At 41.8% G+C, this 18,347-nt stretch overlaps 1 protein-coding gene across 1 annotated transcript in view; it reads left to right on the top strand.

Annotated features, from left to right (window-relative positions):
- ARHGAP42 (Rho GTPase activating protein 42) overlaps positions 1–4,183 on the top strand; it is a 251,581-nt gene extending 247,398 nt beyond the window's left edge. Inside the window, exon 25 of the mRNA XM_054724760.1 lies at positions 1,277–4,183. The gene's annotated coding sequence lies outside the window, so the exon portion shown is untranslated. The remainder of the gene's footprint in view (positions 1–1,276) is intronic.
- Positions 4,184–18,347: the final 14,164 nt, after the last annotated feature.

Here is an 18,347-nt window from a genome sequence, read left to right as displayed (position 1 = left end):
AGACAACAAGGAAACAGATCAGCGTGGCTGTGAGCCAACACAGCTTTATATATGGACCCTGCAACTTGAAGATCACAAAATTATCATGACACAAAATAGTCCTCTTTGGCCATTTTCAGCTGCTGGATCATACAAAAACAGGCGGCAGGTCCAATGTGACTCATGGATCATGGTTTGCTGAGCCCTGGTTTAGAGGATGTGTAAAACTACCTTTATTAGGGATTTCTATGAAATGTTACTACATTACACATAAATACTGATAAATTATATGCACATAGTAGCCTCATAATAGCATCACAAAAGCATAATTACCGTATGAGGAAGACAATGTAAAAGTGTAGGCATACAACTTAAATTCTACTTGTAACATTAAAGTGTCAAAGAATTCTGTTGACACCTAATTTTGGCTAATGAGAAATTCTCTACAAATGATCAAGAAATTTTTAAGATACTAGTAGAGACGCTATGCCTTCTGAAGTCTATGTTTAGTTGAAACAGAATGTAAGCATAAAGGTACAAGGATTCTTAAATTATTTTGAACCACAGAATTATAAAATGGTTTTATCATTTTTAGCAGGAATAAAATGTGTACATGATTTTTTAAAATGCCATTCAATTTACAGTCTTTATTAGGAATTTCACTGAATTTATAGAGCATAGAAATTTACTACCCATTTATATATGCCGTCAACAGCTGGTCACGCATTTCTATTATTTCAATAATTCTATTTCAGTAATTCTAATATATTATTTCTATAAATGTTTGCATGTGGCAAAGAGCCTGTCTTCTCAAGATTTCAAAAAGCTGGTTACCTGTCATTTAACTGCCACAGCGCAGGCCCACTGGGCTATATTTTACTTGTAACTTCAGAGTTCTCCACTGTACAGACACTCAGGTATTGACTGTATAAAACTCTTTCATATGATATTATAGTCTGTAATCTCAGTCTCTTCTACTTTAAATTAATGTCTCTAGAGTTAAGAGAATATACACTCACACATACACATGTACACACTATGCCTTGAAGCATTTATGCTTTTAAAATTAAAAATGGAAAAATAGAGTAGAATTTAAAAGTAGGGGTCACAACCAGAAATAAATATCAGTGCATTGGAATGAAAAACTATTTAATGTTATAAAAATTAGTAATATAATGAAAAAATCTGATAAATGTTTCTTTCTCTCTCTCTCTCTCTCTCTCTCTTTTTTTTTTTTTTTTTTTTTTGCTTTCTTCCTGCTGTTCATTTTTTGTACACGATAATTGGGTGTTGCTAGAGCTTCTTGATCTCTAGACCCTTGGTGGCCTTTGTTAGTAATAATAGCTTTGCTGACACCCTCGACTACCCTCTGCTGGAACAGAAGGTTGTCTTTCCGAAGTACCTGCCAGTCCCTTAGTCTATGCAGCGCTGTCACTGTGACCACCCTTGCCATCGTCTGGCATCCTACCCGATTAGAACCTCTTAAAAGCAAATTGATTTTCTTTCAAAGACCAACCTGACTCCAAAAAGAGATTCAGAATTCTACTTCACTTGCTGCTGCATAAGGAAATCTCACCCTTCATTGTATTTTCACACAGACCAGAGTGTTCCTGCCTCTGAGTTGTCTGCGAGCTAATTCCCCCACGCTCATTCGGGAATTAAGCTTTTGCTGTCTAGGATGTGGCATGAAGCTCTTTCTCCTGGTGAGGTGTTTCTGTGGCAGTACATGCTGTGGTCCTTTTTTTAAAACAAGCTACAAAAGTGCTTCTTCAAATTGTGTTTTTGTTTGAAGTATTAATCTTACAGATTTTTGAGGATGATTTTTTTTTCTTCATGCCAAGTACACGTGTAAGCAAGTCATGGCTATATACAGGGTGTCCCCAAAAAAATGTGTACACACTTTAATAGCTGATAGCTCAATTTTGAAAATGAAATGTATTTTAATAAACACTCCCTTTATAATTATTCAGAGTGTGTGTATACATTTTGGGGGATACCCTATATATCGGAGATAGACTATAACTGCTTTTCTCAAGAAATGAATTTCCTGCAGATAAGGTGTTTATGAGCATAGGGAACATCTAAACATGGGCTCTACGTCATCTTGTGTGTTGTGTGAAAATATCCCCAAGGACAAACATTTACGTATTTAACAGGTGACTCTTTTTGTGCCATAACTCTACCAAGTTGAAAGAGACTGGTCCATCAACAGAAGGCTTATGCTGCTATGTGAATGCATATGTCTGAGCAGTAAAATAATGCTTGTATTCCTGTAGAGCCCATGAAGGATGAGGCAGTGCCATTCATTGCTCCTGGTTTGATGTGAGTGGTTTTGCTAATTGAGTCGGCACTCCGTGCTTTGTAACATGAATGAGTGCAACCAGGTTTCTCAACAATAGCTCGATTGCTGGCTCTTTCAGGGATGGTGGTGGGGGAATAAAAGTACCTTACGGTACCATCCCCAGTGATCCAGGTTCCCAAAGAGGGAAAATATAGGTACATAATGACTTTTATTCTTATTCTAGATTTTTGGTTTTACATTTTGTGGCATGCTTTCTAAATTTCCACCATGTTATAAGAAAAATAAACCTGGCACGTTAATCCTGTGAGGGTACCCCTGCTGCCCTCCCGCCCAGCCTCATTCTTCAGCTCTGTGTCTGATGTGAGAGAGGATACCATCCCCGTGGATGCTGGTGCAGAAGAGACCCGCAGAGCCTTTCTCCAAGCACCTTCATTTTGTTAACGAACCCCTTGAATTAGCATCTAAAGCCCCAATTTGATTTGTACTTTATTGACTGAAGTTAGAGGCAGAGCAATTTAGGAGCAGATTTTGTCCTTTGGTTTTAACATATATTTCTAATTTGTAGCTGTTACTCTGACCTAAAAACACTGAGTGGGACCGAAAAAAATATATCTCCTGGGAAAGAGACTTGGCCATTGTCCGAAAGTTATTTTGCTCCTGACTAGAGGTTTGTCACTTAGGGTAGAAATTGCTGTTTCATTTTGCCTCTTATCTTCCAAAATCAAAACATATTTTACAAATAAGATTAATCTTTCTGAAGAGTATATATCCCATCCTGGCTGTCTCCTGCTAACCCACAGACTTAATAATCAGGTTTTTATTACCTAGTCTCACATCTCCTGAACACAGTCATTGTATCCATCACTGTTACCAATACCCTCCTGCTTCAGATGTGCAGGTCCCACTGGGTGGTAACCTTGTACAAACCCAGACTTATCAATGACATGGACTTTTAGAGGATCCGATCAGTAAATAGGATGAAAAAAAATGTGTAGGGCAGCTGCATCCGCTGTTTTAAATAAGGAATCTCAAATAAGAATGCTGACAGCACTCACAACAAGCCAGGCAGAAAACTGATCTTCATACTCTAGACCAATGCTTAGAAGCAGTTGTATGAGGTAGGGATCCAGTAGGTCATCACTCCTCCTCTGGCACTCATGAGAGAGATGCCAAGTTCAAACCTGAATATTTCTTGGTACTATAGGGAGAGATGGAGTCTGTGTGTTTACTGGGGAGTCCCAATGGACAGGTGCCATTTACAATGATTGCAAGCATAGATACCCTCCATCATCATAGATGTTCATGTATAGGTCTGCATGAGGAATTTAAGTGTTGGAAGTGGGTGGGGGCTGAAGGTGCCAATACCATGTTAATTAGAAGACCATTTTCTCCCCTTGTGTATCTCAGCAGTGCTTCCCATGGTTTTTACCTCCCAGGGTTGAGAGCAACCTAGCTTCGCCTTGAATCCACTCAGTCTCTAAAATTGCAATGTGCGTTGTTCTGTATGTGGCAGCACTGTTAGCGGTTTTATATCTGCCTCTGTGTCTTCACGCACCTGTCTTTTACAGAGCACACTGTTAAAATCTGAGGTATCACCACGTATTGAGAGCCATGATTTCAAGAGTCTTCTTGAACTCTGAGCTGACACCTTTACAAATAAATAGGGAGTTTGTCAGGGAAGATGACTGTTTTTTAAAATTCAGAATCCTATTTATATACTGTTAAAATTTGAGGTACTATAGTTTATGTAAAAGTTGAATATTTAGATATTATATTTTAGTACTAGGAATTTCTTTGCATCCATTAACATGACAAGTTAAGTAATAAATATGATGAAAATGATTGTCAGTAAATTATCATATTGAATTTTTTGTTTATTTTGTAGTGTTTCTGTATTTATCTGCACTTTGTGTATATATACATATATACACACATATACAAACATGTAAATAACCTCATGTTATTTCTAATCTAATTTGCCACAATATCTTGGATGTATGTTTACACTGTATTTTAAATTTCTTTAAAAATAAACGATGTAAGCAAATTTTAATTTAGTCTTTGTACTTGAAGACCTACTGCATTGGAGAGCAGCAGTCTTGGATTCATATGGAGAGAAAACAAAGTTTCAGGTACTGTGTGAATGGTCGTTGGGTGTGGCTGAGTGGAAGATCAGCAGAACTGATAACTTTTTCTTGAAAATTGAAACATTTCTCAAAAAATTAGCATTATGAAAGATCAGGAAAATGTTAATGTTGGTACCTGTTAATAATGCAGGTGTCTATAGGAGGAAGAAATAAACAGGCCTTAAGCAAAATACCAATTATAATAGATATACAGGCTTTCCTGAAAATAAGTTTGCAAAAGTTTACAAGTATACTATGGAAGAAGTATCAGCATACAAATAGCCCCTTAGATTTTTATTAATTTTATGCAACTTTTGGTGACTATTTGACTTCTAGCTCAATTTTGCACTTTCCTGTGGGGAAAAAAAAAAAAAAAGTATGTATTTATGTTGCTCAATTGATTGTTAGAGTACAGTAAATCACCTAGCAGAAACTAAGCCTGACAAGTTAATAATAGGACCATTGGGCATACAACCTGATATTCTCAAGTGGATTGTAGCTTTTATCATTATCAGAGGAGAAACAATAAAACCATGATATAAGGACGTGTTCTCATTAAGCTGACAGTGTAGGTAAGTGTGATATTTGGATCCTCCTATAACCACATCAAAATTACAACTAATCTACAGAACAACCATCATTCAGAACTACCTGAAACCTAGCTAAATAGAATCTCTACAACTAAAGATAGAAAGAAGAAGCCACATCAAGACTGGTAGGAGGGATGGAGATGGGCTGGTCCCCCACCCACGTGTGGCAGATAAAAATGGGGAGGGATATCTCAGATGCAGAGGTCCTCCAGCCCAGGCCCCATAACTCAGGTTTCCAGTGTGAGGAAGAGAAGTCCCCATAACTTTTGGCTGAAAAAAAGCAGTGGGGATTGAAGCTGAGTGAGATGGTAGGCTCTGAAGTCCCAGGCCTTCCTGTTAAAGGGCCCAAGCACAGACTTAATGCTCTGAGTTCCAGCACTGGGGCACCAGGGACATATGGGGAGAAACTAAATTATCTGGCACCAGAGTGGAAGATGGAGAGAGAAGTGCTGGTAGAGGCCATTGTTCCTTTCAACCCCCAACCCCAGTCCCCAAGCCAGCAGGTGGGTGCCATATCTAAGTCTCCATCAACCTGGCTAATACTGTTTGCCCCACTTGGGTGATTCCCTGAGATTTTGCCACGCCCAACTTGTGGGCCCACCCAAGCAGATTCCAATGACTTTTCCATAGAAACAGCCTGTCTTGTATGGAAATAGTTCTTGCTTTGGATTTGCCTAAAATTTCTCAAACAAGCAGTATTTGGCCTTGGCATGCCTTGTACCTCTTGCTAAGTGGCTCCAGCCTGATACTAGCAACAGCTGGCCTTGGTGCATAGCTTGGCCTCTCCTGGGCAACTCGAAGTCAAACACAAATAGCCATCTGCAGATCACTTTGTAGCTCAAACCAGATGGCCCCAGGCAGGGCACAAGTGGTGGCTGACTTTGACTTGCACTTCCCAGGAGGCCCCTAGAGCCAGCAAACTGGGTGAACAGCTTCAGACCACCCAAGTTCCTCCATGAGGTACAAACTCAAGGGGTGGACTCAACAGACACAAGTAAGTCTTGCTCTGTGTGGTTCACCCCTGCACAGTTGATCCTCAATGTGGTTGAAGCCAGGCCTCACAGCCAATCAGCCTGGGGGGGTAAATCCTTCCTATTGAGGTGCCAACAGCAAAAAAGGCTCAAATACAAAATGGGGATATAGCCCACATGAGGGGCTCACCTGGAGAGCCCAACTTGGATGATTGGGGAGGCTGTGCCACCACCCTATAGGACACCTACTAATAAGCCCACTTTACCAAGCTCAGGAGACCTAGAAGTTCATAGAAACAAACACAGCGAGGCAGCTAAAATGGGGAGACAAAGAAATGACCCAAATGAAAGAACAAAACAAAACTCTAGGGAAAGAACTAAACAAATGGAGACAAGCAATTTACTACATGCAGATTGGTTATAAGGATGCTCAATGAACTTAAGGAAGAGTAGTTGAACTTAGAACTTCAACAAAGGAAAAGAAAAAGGAGATTAAAAACATAATAACCAGCCGAAACCGGTTTGGCTCAGTGGATAGAGCGTCGGCCTGCGGACTCAAGGGTCCCAGGTTCGATTCCGGTCAAGGGCATGTACCATGGTTGCGGGCACATCCCCAGTAGGGGGTGTGCAAGAGGCAGCTGATCGATGTTTCTCTCTCATCGATGTTTCTAACTCTCTATCCCTCTCTCTTCCTCTCTGTAAAAAATCAATAAAATATATTTAAAATAAAAACATAATAACTAGTCAGAAATGAAGACTTACATTATAGGCAGTCAGCAGTGGAACAGATTAAGTCAAGGGTCAAATCAGTGATTTGGAAGATAAGAAAGCAAAAAACACCCAATCAGAACAACAAAAAGAATAAAGCATGTTAAAAAATCCTCTCTAATAAAATGGTAATATGCAAATTAACCATCACTCCACTACATAAGCCATGCCCACCAGCCAAGCCACACCCACCAGCCAATCAGGGTGAGTATGCAAATTAACCCCATCCAAGATGGCTACAGCCACAGAGAGCAAGGTTTCCCAGGTAACAGAGCAAGCCAAGCTTTCCATAGCCGTTGCAGGCCTAAGCCTCCACTCAAGCTACAAAGTTTCAATTATAGAAGGTAAACAAATTCAAACAAATGGTGGCAGAATGGAGCTTGAGACAGCAGGCCAGGGTTGCCGCCGGCAACAGGGGAAGCAAAGCTTTTCCGCACACCCTGGCCGGGCTCACCTGCTTAAGGCTACAAAGTTTCAATTGTAGAAGGAAAATAAATTCCAGATACCAGGGCCTCCGCTTAGGTTGCCAGGGGGCGTGGCCGGCCTGCAAACCACCACAGGCCCCTCGCTCAGGCCGCCCCACTCCCCAAGGGAACCCCACCCTGATCTGGGACACCCTTCAGGGAAAACCAGCTGGCCCCCACCCGTGCACCAGGCCTCTATCCTATCCAATAAAAGAGTAATATGCAGATTGATCATCACTGCAACACACAATATAGCTGCCCCCATGTGGTCAAAGATCCTGCCCCATGTGGACACAAGATGGTCACTACAAGATGGCCAGCAGGAGAGGGCAGTTGGGAGGGACCCGGCCTGCAAGGGAGGGCAGTTGAGAGGGACCAGGCTTGCAAGGGAGGGCAGTTGGAGGTGATCAACCCTGCAGGAGAGGACAGTTAGGGGTGACCAGGCCGGCAGAGGAGGGAAGTTGGGGGCAAACAGGCTGGCAGGGGAGCAGTTAAGCATCATCCAGGCTGGCAGCGGAGTGGTTAGGGGGTGATCAAGCTGGCAGGCAGAAGCGGTTAGGGGCAATCAGGAAGGCAGGCAGGCAAGCAGTTGGGAGCCAGCAGTCCTGGATTGTGAGAGGGATGTCCGACTGCCCGTTTAGGCCCACTCTCACCAGGATCGGGCCTAAATGGGCAGTCGGACATCCCTCCAGGAGTCCCAGATTGGAGAGGGTACAGGCTGGGCTGAGGGACAACCCCCCGCCGTGCACGAATTTCGTGCACCAGGCTTCTAGTTATAGTATAAGGAGCCTCCGTAACAACTTCAAGCATACCCAACATTCGCATCATGGGGGTGCCAGAAGGAGAAGAGAGAGAGCAAGGAATTGAAAGCCTTGACTTACAAGTCCAGGAGACATACAAGTCCATGAAGTGTGGGGTCCCATCAAGATTAACCCAAAGAAGCTCACATCAAAACATAATTAAAGTGCCAAAAGTTGAGGACAAAGAGAATCATAAAAGCAGCAAAAGAATAGCAGTTACCTACAAGGGAGCTTCCATAAGACTGTCAGGTGATTTGCAGGCCAGACAGAAATGGCAAGAAATACTCAAAGTAGTAGAAAGCAAGGACCTACAACCAAGATTGCCCAGCAAAGCTCTTATTTAGAATCAAAAAGATAGCTTCCCAGACAAGAAAAAGCTAAAGGGGTTTATCACCCCAAACCAGTATAATAATAAATGTTAATGGGTCTTCTTTAAAAAGAAGAAAAAGGTAAAAATATGAATAATAAAATGGCAATAAATACATATCTATCAACATTTACTTTAAATGCAAATGAATTAAATGCTATCAAAAGACATATGTAGGCTAAATGGATAACAAAACAAGACCCATACATATGCTGTCTACAAGAGACTCACATCAGATTGAAAGACACACACAGATTGAAAGTAAAGGGACAGAAAAGGATATTTCATGAAAATTAAAACAAACAAAAGCTGAGGTAGCAATACTTACACCAGACAAAATAAATCTAAAAAACCAAAATAAACAAGCAGACCTAAACAGACCCATAGATACAGAGAACACTTTGATGGTTGTCATATGGGAGGGGGTTGGGGATGGGTGAAAATGGTGAAGGGAGTAAGAAGTACAACTTGATAGTTACAGAATAGTCATGGGGATGTACAGTATAGGGAATATAGTCAGTAATATTGTAATAACTATATAGTGTCAGATAGGTACTGGAAATATTGAGGTGATCACTTACTTTTATAATGTCTAATCACTGTGTTGTACACCTGAAAATAATATAATAGTATTTCAATTGCAATTGAGAAATTTCAAAATATTTAGAGTAAAAAATTGCCCTGGCTGGATGGCTCAGTTGGTTGGAGCATCAACCTGTACACAAAAAAGTTCCAGGTTTACTTCCTGTCAGGGCACATACCTAGATTGTAGGTTTGATGTCTGATAGAGGTGCATGCAGGAGGCAACCAATCAATGTTTCTCTCTCACATCAATGCCTCTCTCTTTCTCTCTCCCCCTTGCTCTCTATCTAAAAATCAATAAATATATCCAGAGGCAAGAATAAAAGAAATAATTATATAAATAAATAAAATAAAAATCATGACATAAAACCTGTTGAAATAAAAAGATTAATATGAATAATTTCCAGTATTATTAAGTAGGAAAGGACTGTTTGAGACTGTTGGGTTAAAAGGAATTGACCTAGATTAAATCCTTATAACTATTATTTTTAGAAATAATAAAAATGAACTAGCTCCCAATAGCCAAAGTTGGAATGATTTGAGCAAAACCATAATGTAATAGTGGGTAGTTGGATTATAACCCAAAATATAAAATATCCATGAATTTTATATACACTAATATAAATGGCAAATGTTGTTTATATAAATAAATGTACAATAGGAGAGAAGAGACAAATATTCTTTAGAGAAGAACTTAAAGTAATAATTGGAATGGCATTACTCTTCCGCTTAGGGGATAGAATTTCACCATCTCCATATGAGGATGGGTTAGACTCAGTGACTAACTTGAAAAAATAGAGAGTGGAAAACATTAACATTAACAGTATCATGTAGTTATCTTGTAATCCATAATATGATGTGATAATGGTAGAAGAGCATATCTTTCCCAAAACTCATATCTTTAGTCTAATCATAAGAAAGGCATCAGACACACCAGATGGGGGACTTTCTACAGGTCAGATCCTTGGCCAGTACTTCTCAAGAATGTCAAGATCATGAAAATAGGAGAATACTAAGAAACTGTCATAGGTCACAGGAGACTTGGGAGACCAGACACCTAAGTGCAATGTGGATTGTGGATTGGATCCTAGAAAGGAAAGAAGATAGAAATGGTAAAACTGGGGATGTCCAAATAAAGTCTAAAATTTAGTTGCTTTATTCAAGACTTAAATACTTTCACTTGTTTCCCCACTAAATCAGGATCTGTGCACAGGACATATTCCACGCTGGGTCCCAGGCCCTAGGTCAGAGGTTAGTATATAGTCCGGTCAGCCCCCCTCATTAAATGAGTGAATTTATTAAGAAAGGAACAGTCATTGTAAACTCAGAATTTAAAGAATGCTGTTGCAGGCTTGTGTGGTTTTTAAAAAATCCTATCTAATAAAGAGGGAATATGCTAATTGACCATCACTCCGTCACAAAGATGGCTACACCCACAGCTGAGGCCAAGTTCCCATAGGGAGCCTTAATGAGCAATCAGCAGGGACCTGAGACTATGCCCTCCCCCGCCCCTGTGGGGCTCGACAGGGGACCTCAGGCTGTGCCCCCCACCCCGCAGGGCTTGACAGGGGACCTCAAGGTGCGCTTCCCGTCCTGGTACTGGGCTAGGGGACCTCAGGCTGTTCCCCCTGCCCCAGCACCAGGCCAGGGGACCTCAGGCAGCACCCCCCACCCGGCAGGGCTTGACAGGGGACTTAAGGCCATGCCCCCTATCCCGGCACCAGGCTGGGGGACCTCAGACCACACCCCCCGCCCAGCGGGGCTTGAGAGGGGACCTCAGGCTGTTCCCCCCGCCCCAGCACTGGGCCAGGGGACCTGAGTCTGCACCCCACGGCCGGGCTGGGCTTGACAGGGGACCTCAGGCCATGCCCCCCACCCAGCAGGGCTTGACAGGAGACCTGAGGCTGCGCCCCCCTCCTGGTGCTGGGCCGGGGAACCTGAGGCCGCACCCCCCTGCCTGGCGGGGCTTGATGGGGGACCTCAGGCCATGCCTCCCCACCCAGCGGGGCTCGACAGGGGATCTCAGGCCATGTCCCCCACCTGGTGGGGCTTGACCGAGGACCTCAAGGCAAGCCCCCGCCCCAGTCTGGGCTGGGGGACCTCAGGCCATGCCCCCTGTCCTGGTGCCGAGCCAGGGGACCTGAGGCTATGCCCTGTGCCCGGCAGGGCTTGACAAGGGTGGGACTGGCCGGGTCTTGATCTAGCCCAATGGGGGCAGCCAGCCGGGTCTGGGTCTCATGTGATTTTGAGGTGCATGTGGGTGGGCAGGCACTTGACTCTGGGTCCCATGGTGAGCCCCAGACTCTGACAGGAGGAAGGTTTTCATATACATTTTACTAATTTTCTTTCATCTCTGACACTTCTATTATAGAGAAAGGGCAAATAGCAATATTAAATTATTTCCTCTAATTAATCCCCTTTTAATATGCATGAATTTCATGCACCAGGTCACTAGTATATATATATTTATTTATTGATTTCAGAGAGGAAAGGGGAGGGAGAGATAGAAACATCAATGATGAGAGAGAATCATTGATTGAGCCTGCAACCTGGGCATGTGCCCTTGACCAGAATTGAACCTGGGACACTTCATTCTAAGGCTGACTCTCTATCAATTGAGCCAAACCAGGTAGAGCAGCTTATTTTGTTTTTATTCTGTCTCTCCTTGTCCAAGAATAGTGGAATATATTCTTTAACATTATATTAATGCATGGTTTTACCCTGCAGTTTTCTATATTGATGGGAAAAACATACCCCCAAACACATGAACAGTACATGTTCTTAAGGCAGGCAAGCAGTTAAGGACAGAGATTAGACACAGATTTGCTCTTCTCACTGCTATACCTATTAAAACTTGGTTGATGAGCTGGATGATTTGGGAGTGACATTGAAGAACTCACTCTTCTAAACCACCTATAATAATAAAAGCATAATATGCTAATTAGACCAGACAGCTGAAGGACCTTCCAGACATCATTCTGGACGTCCTTCCTGACGAAGCCGTGGTGGTGGAGGCCAAGGCAGAGGTGGTTAGGGGTGATCAGGCAGGCAGGCAAGCAGTTAGGGGCAATCAGGCAGGCAGGCAGAGTTGTTAGGGGTGATCAGGCAGGCAGGCAGGAGATCGGTTAGGAGCCAGCAGTCCCAGATTGTGAGATGGATGTCCTGGATTGCAAGAGGGTGCAGGCCGGGCTATCCCCTCCCCCGATCCCCGCCCCCGCACAAATTTCATGCACTGGGCCTCTAGTTAAATATAAAATCATCTTAATTTTTTAAAATTAAGCTATGGTAAATTTACAGTTAAATTTCTTGGGCCAAAGAAGTAGTGTTATTAAATTTGAAATTTGCACAGCCAAAAATCAAGAAGCAAAAATCTTTTCCAAGTTTCTTATATAACAGTTGTTGCCATTAAAAAAAAAAATGTGCAGATGAGAACATTTGAAATCTCATTGTATAGGATACTCTTGGGAACATAAATCCCCCAAATGCTGATCAAATGCTGTTTCTGGGTGGTTTGGGTAAATGAGCCAGGCATAGCATTCAGCACAACTCTACTTATTGACAGAAATAAGTTATCTGAAATATGCTACTCCTCCAAATTTCCAGGAGCCAGTCTATTAAAAGGAAATCCCAGGGTCAGCCTGGGCTAGAGAAAGGAAAATGATAACATCTCCCAATTCACATCAGAGATCTTAATATTCACTGAGTCACCTATCCACAGACAAGCAGATTTTTCACAAAATGAGCCTTCAGTTGCCTTGGCAACGTGCAAGCATTTTTGGAAAAACTGGCACAATCGTTTCTGCAAATGAATTTTATTTGGAACCCAATATGTTAAACAAATACAAGCCAAGCTCTACATGTGTGTTTGGGAATGCCTTCTCTTCCTCCATCCGGCCCACAGCCTTTGTGGCAATTTTGTGGAAGCCTTAGGCTTTTAAGAGTAAGGACTGGAAATGACCAGTTGGTGACCGCTGGCTAAACCACTCATTCTGCTAACTAGGAGACTGAAGGTCATATTAACATGTTTTCAGCAGAATCATGTACTCTTATCTCTGCTATGATCTGACCACTAACTTTTTTAATGTATGGGGAGGGCAGACAACTTCTCATACACTTGGATCCTTGAGGTGTCTAACTGTATTTGTAAAGGCTCTCCCCTGGTGGGTATACATGGAGCAAGAAGGCAAAAAGGTAAGATTTAGTCATCCTTGACAATATATATATATATATGTTTTGAAAATAGGTATAAAATATCTAGCCCAGTACCTAGTAGGTGTTACTGAGTAGCAACTAGCAACTATTATTAAGACTTTAGGGGTTTTATAATTGACTTTGCAGCTTCCTGATACAAATGGCAGAAGAATTAGTGAAACCTTAAATCACAGTAATAAAAGTTAAATAATGGCTCCCAAATTTTTGGTATGTAGCCACAAATCTCATGTTCTCCCCTACACTATCACACAGTCAATCCTTCGATCCAACTATGAGATGCAGTCACTGGATGTGAAAAGAAAACAGAGTGAAAGTTTAATTTCTCTGACTTAATCCAATGTCACCTAGTTGGTGGTGGCAGAGCTTGAACTAAAGCCCAGGTGCGCTGCTTTGAAAGCCAGGACTCTTGACCATGAACCACCTTTTCCCCACACTAAGAGGAGGATGGTAAAGCTTTATGTACCACCACACTTGAAAGAGGCCTTGGGCAAACTCACCCTTTTCCGGAAGAAAGATGAAGGTGGTGAGGAGACTGGAAGCCCTATCCTGGGGAAAGGGTTTTGGATCAGAGTGTTGCTACTCCAGGTGTGACCTTTGGACCATCTAAGAGCTGATTAAAAAATGTAGAATCTCAGATCCTCTGAACCAGACTCTGCATTTTAACAAGATTTCAAGATGATTTGTATGAACAGTGCAGGCTGAAGAGCACAGAGCTTGGAGGCCTTTGGGGCTATCTGACGGCAAGAAAAGACAAGACTTCCATCTTATTTCAAAGGCCAAAGGTAAGACTCCCTTGGAGGAAATCTCACAAAAATTGAGATTTAGGTTTTTAAGAAGATAATTTATCACTAAGTCTAAAAATATAACTCAGGAAACAGCTTTTCATCACAGGGAGTGTTGAGGTGTCTCTGCATGATCAATCATTTGTCAGGATTTCATAGCAGAAATAGAAAAATTCAATTGGTATTTAGACACGTCTCAAAAGACAATTACTGAGCACCAGGACCTGGGCAAGTCATTGGAGAGCCTGAGTGCATGAGATATCCTTCCTTTCAAGAGGACCGTGTTTATTGGAGCAACAGAAAATTAAAAGTCAAAGGAAAGTAATATGATCAAATGCTAAAAAGGATGAGTATCGGGTACTACGGGGAGCGCAGAGAAAGGGCACTATTCTGAATTCAGGAAATGGCAGAGTGATGAAGAAGATAGGTTGGATGCAGAGAAAAAAGTGGGAATGACTGTCTCTGGGTGAATGATGTCATCATGCAAGTTTTGGCTGAAGTGAGAAGCTGACGGGAGTAGGGTTCTCTGCAATACATTGGAACTCCACCTTACACAGAGGAAGGGGCTAAAAGAGGGTTTGGGGAAAAGGAAGGAATAAAGTGGTGATGGGGGAGGGCTGGGATGAACTGCATTTACTCTTTTTTTCATGTTTTCATCCTTTCAACTAACATAGTGCCATGCACTCTTCTAGTTGCTCATCTTTTAAAAAAGAACTAGATTATGGTCTTTGTTCATAATGAATTCATAACTCAATGATGGAGGCAGACATAAGGCTTAAAAACCACAGGACAAATGAGGTAAGTGTGATAGAGGCAGGCAGTGTGAAAGGACTAAAGATAACCCCAGAGTTTAGAGAGAAGGGGAGGGCAGGTGGGGATCAGAGAAGGTTTTACACCTAAGAGGAAACATCTTAAGCTGACCTTAAAGGATAGAGCATCAAGAGGGAATGAAGGTAGCAAAGACCCAGAGCCTAAACACTGAATGGTGTTTCCCATGGATTAAATCTAGATCTACATAGCTGGAAAGTTGAGTGCTTGCGCTGATGTATTGGCTGAGATGGAGGAAGGATAGTATAAGGTAAAAATGAGCAGGAATGATTGTGTGAGGGCCAATCTGAGGAAGCAGAGAGGGTATAGGGAGAAGAATGATGTGATCAGCTTTACCTTCAGGAAGTCTGGAGTGGAGGAGTAAGTACATGTTCAAGGGTGAGTGTGTGTCGGGCAATGCAGGAATGGGGCCAAGAGGCAATGTTGCATCAACCCTAGGAAAGACGAACAAGGCCAGGACAAGGTAATGACTCATTTCAGAGGTCAAAGTGACATGGCACGGCCACTGTTTTGAATGAGTCACATAGGGGAATCCAAAGTGTCTCAGATGTCTATAGGATTCCGAGGAAGGATCAATAATAAAGAATGAGCTTGCCCACGTCTTAACACATAAAATCATGAAAAACAATAAATCTTTTTACACCACCAAATGTTGGCATAGTTTGTTATGTAACAATAAATAATTGAAACAATAATCACGGGACCATGGCATTGGAAATCACTGAACTCTTCTGGTTTGTAGCTGAGAGTGGTAAAGATTGTTGGTTGTTTTCCCAATGCGCTCAATGTTCTCCTTTTTCTCATGGTAACAGGAAACCCAATTTTTAGCTAGTGACATCACAGCTTAGGATAATGGTATTATATTTTCTAGCTCCTTTTGGTGTTATATGTGGCCATGTGGCTAAATTCCAAGTAATGGGGAAAAAATAAATACATACAACATTCTTGTTAGTTATTTTTTTTCTTAAGTTTTTAAATATTTTTTTAATTGATTTTTAGAAAGAGAGGAAGGGACAGGAAGCGAGAAACATCAATGTGAGAGTGAACCCTCCTACCAGGGATTGAGCTCATAACCCAGACATGTGCCCTGAGTCTAACTGTTGTGCATGGGATGACACCCAACCAGCTGAGCCACACTGGCCAGGGCCTTGTTGGTTCTTAAAAATAGAAGGGCCCAGCTGGTGTAGCTCAATGGTTGAGCATCGACCTATGAACCAGGAGGTCACAGTTTCATTCCCAGTCGGGGCACATGCCCAGGTTGCAGGCTCGATCACTGGTAGAGGCTGTGCTGGAGGCAGCCAATTGATGTTTCTCTCTCAAAGATGTTTCTACCTCTCTCCCTTCCTATCTCTCTAAAATAAATAAATAAATATATATATTTTAAAATATAGAAGGGAAGCTCTTCTTTGCTTTACCCTGCTGCTTGGAAGAGAGGTGAACTCTCCAGGTTTGATAGAGTGACAAATTAGAAGCCTGGGTCCCTGCATGATTTCCTGGAGCAGAACTGCCATCCTCCTAGACAATCTGCTTATTACATGAAAGAGGAACTAATATTTTGTTTAAAATCTGTTCTCTGACACATGTGGCTGAACTTGTGTGGTTTCTGCAGATCTGCAGATCTAGGAAACAGTGAGGTCCAGGAGAAGGGCTGACCTAGTAGCTTTCCATGAAGCCAAAGTACTGCCAAGGGAGAAACTTGGAAATAGGTATGATTGGCTACTTAGGCTGGGGAGTTAGTCACTAGCAAGTGTAATCCTCACAGGTAAAGAAGAGCTGTGTCCTTCAGCTGAGTGTGCATAGTTTCAGTGTGTGCTAAATTCAGGCAATGGATTCCGGATCTCATCCCATTCAGGAGTGCACATCACACGCTCCAATATACCATCAAAGCATCTAATACCTGGGTTGCATCTGTCTATCACCTATGTGTGGTCCATTAGACTGTGAGCTTCATAAAAATCATGTGCTATGGGCTGGGCAGGGGCTCTGTGTAAGTTGCCTACCCCAAATCTGGTCTTCTTTCTTCCTTAATGAAACTTAGGTTGTGTTTAAGGTGGCAATATATCCAGTTGAAGATCTATATTTCCCAGACTGCTTTGCAATACAGAGATTATCTGATATAGTTTTTGCCACTGAGATATAAGTAAAAGTCATAAGTGGGAAATTTCTGTGAAAGTTTTGTTTTCTTATAATAAGTGCTACCCTCTTTTTCCTTGTTATCTTCCTCTTATTCTTCCTGCCTGGAAATGGATGAAAGGCTGGAGGTAGAGCACCATTTTGTGGCCATAAAAATGAAAGCAAGAAGGAACCTGAGACATTTATATCATCATTGAACCTGGACTGATTAATTTGAAGTTGGACTGTTTTATGAGAAAAAGCCCATATTTGGTAGTAGAGTTTCAGTTACAGTCAGCCACATGAAATACCTTGCCTTCTCATCATTTTACTAATCCCAACCATTTGCAGAACTAAAGAATATCAACCATGAAGAAATGTCACACTTAACATACATGGTGGCTGAGAATTGCTAATTTTTAAAAAAAATATTTTTTATTGATTTTAGAGAGAAAGGGAGAGAGATAGAAACATTAATGATGGGTGAGAATCATTGATTGGCTGCCTCCTGCATATAAATAGACTGCCCTCCCCTGCAGGCCTGGCTTCAGAAAACAACACATGAGTATTTTACCCAATGTCCAGCATCTTTTAGTCTGAGATCTTTAGGTTTAGGACCAGTAGTCAATATCACGAGGTCGTTGTGAATATGAAGCACATTCATTGTAATTTTATTGCCTGGACACTGTAATCCCGATCTCTATTTATGTTTTAGTTTTAGGAGCATCACCACAGGGGAGAGGTGAGTTTTCTCTCCTGTTGCTTTGTTCTGACCAGGGAGACCACAAGTTTATGCTGAGGTAGGATTTTGCAAATGCTTCTCTAAACACACATTAAATGTATTAGAATCACCTCTTTGAAAATCCAGGTTCCTCATGGTGTGTGCAATTGCTTGTTGCTGAGTAGGACTGGAGCAGTGGCGGGGTGGGGAGTAGGGGGCGTAGCCATTGCAAAGGAAAGGAGGGCTGACTGTCCCAGGCCCAGTGCTAGTCTAGCGCCTTCTGGAATGCGGATTTCTGGGACCCCTCCTGCTCAAGAGAAGAAACTCTGTAGGCTGCTTCTTTCTTTCTTCATACAACAATAGGAGGGCTCGATACTAAAGACGGAAAAAAAGAAACTCTTTTCTCTGGATGAGAATTCCTTTGTCTTTACATTTTCATGGAATTGTCTTGATTTTTGTTTTGTTTTGTTTCTTAGTCTTTCAAGAGCCACCGTATATTGGTGGTTTTACCCTATACCAGTATATTCTCTTACAGGGTGCAGATAGAGTCAGAGTTAAACTCTGAAAATGCACTTTCTGGATTTGATTCTGATTTTCTAAACCTCAGTTTCCTAGCCTGTAACATGGGGATACTAATAAGATATCTCATATGTTGTTATTATTAAATAAAACATGAAATAGTCCTTAATGAAGAGTAGATATTATTGTTATTATTATTTGGTTCCTTATATCAACCCTGGAAA

Source organism: Eptesicus fuscus, chromosome 13, assembly GCF_027574615.1.
Source record: "Eptesicus fuscus isolate TK198812 chromosome 13, DD_ASM_mEF_20220401, whole genome shotgun sequence".
Taxonomy (NCBI): Eukaryota; Metazoa; Chordata; class Mammalia; order Chiroptera; family Vespertilionidae; genus Eptesicus; species Eptesicus fuscus.
Note: the sequence above shows the minus strand (reverse complement) of the source record. Positions and strands in the feature narration are given on the sequence as shown.